Source organism: Gavialis gangeticus, unplaced genomic scaffold (genome assembly GCF_001723915.1).
Source record: "Gavialis gangeticus isolate Ggan-Ray unplaced genomic scaffold, GavGan_comp1, whole genome shotgun sequence".
In the NCBI taxonomy this organism is placed as follows: domain Eukaryota; kingdom Metazoa; phylum Chordata; order Crocodylia; family Gavialidae; genus Gavialis; species Gavialis gangeticus.
In genome coordinates, this window is record NW_017728994.1 from 31,100,871 (window position 1) to 31,102,293 (window position 1,423).

The 1,423-nt window shown below is 53.7% G+C and overlaps 1 protein-coding gene across 1 annotated transcript in view; it reads right to left on the reverse strand.

Moving 5' to 3' along the window:
* The window catches only part of LOC109287247 (insulin-like growth factor 1 receptor), a 47,086-nt gene that overhangs the window by 35,234 nt on the left and 10,429 nt on the right, over nucleotides 1-1,423 (reverse strand). The gene's annotated exons all lie outside the window — the stretch shown is intronic.

Sequence of the window (1,423 nt, forward strand, 5' to 3'; positions counted from 1 at the left end):
CTAAGATGTGGGGGGATGTGGGCACGCTAGAAGGGAGGAATAGGCTGCAATCAGACCTAGACAGGTTACAGGGGTGGGCGGATGCAAACAGGATGGGTTTCAACACTGACAAGTGCAAGGTGATGCACCTGGGGTGGAAGAACCAGCAGCATACCTACAGGCTGGGGAACTCCCTTCTCGTCAGTGCAGAGGCAGAAGAGGATCTTGGAGTCATCATTGATGCCAAGATGAACATGGGCCGGCAGTGTGCGGATGCAGTCAGGAAGGTCAACCTCACCTCGTCATGCATCCACAGATGCATCTCAAGCAGGTCCAAGGAGGTGATCCTCCCCCTCTATGCAGCACTGGTCAGGCCGCAGTTGGAGTACTGCGTCCAGTTCTGGGCGCCGCACTTCAACAGGGATGTGGACAACATGGAGAGGGTCCAGAGGAGGGCCACTCACATGATCAGGGGGCAGCAGGGCAGGCCCTACAACGAGAAGCTACAGAACCTGAGCCTGTTCAGCCTCCACAAGAGAAGGCTGAGGGGGGATCTAGTGGCTGTTTACAAACTAGCCGGGGGGACCATCAGGCATTGGGGGAGTCCCTGTTCCCCTGAGCACTACCAGGAGTGACTAGAAATAACAGTCACAAGCTGGCAGAGAGTAAATTCAAATTAGACATCAGGAGGCGCTACTTCACGGTCAGGGCGGCTAGGATCTGGAACCAACTTCCAAGGGAGGTGGTGCTGGCTCCTACCCCGGGGGTCTTTAAGACAAGGCTAGACAAACACCTTGCTGGGGTCGTTTGACCCCAGTACTCTTTCCTGCCATGGCAGGGGGTCAGACTCGATGATCTGCTCAGGTCCCTTCTGACCCTACAAACTATGAAAGACATCAGCCAAGGCACTCTGCTGAGAAACAATAAGCAGCTGACTCCTCTCAAAAAAGTAAATCATTCTCTTAGAGGAACAACTAACTTACTCCCTCATTTGCACTTATGTTTTCCAGTTAGTACAGTACCGAAAATGTACTGGGACAATCTCTCCTTAAAAGATGCTGAGACCAGTTGTGCGAATGGAGGAAGTTTGAATATTTCAGAGAATCATAGGGTCATAGGAACATAGGGCTGGAAGGGACCACCCCCATGCTCAAGGTAGGATCACTCCTGACTGAACTACGCCAGCTAAGTGTCTTTAAACTACCCTTGAAAATTTTCAAGGCTGAAAATCATAGGTGGCAAAAGTGTGTGTGTGTGTGTGTGTTGGGGGGGCGCTAATGGGTCTTAGCCCCGGCAAATGCAGAGCAGCAGTACGGCCACAAAGCAACCCAGCCATGGGTTTCCAGCAGCTGGAGCAGGGGTGGGGAGGGGTGCGGGCACAACAGTGAGGGAGGGAGTGGGGCTGGGGCAGGCCCCGCACAGCTGAGGCAGGGCGCAGGACTGA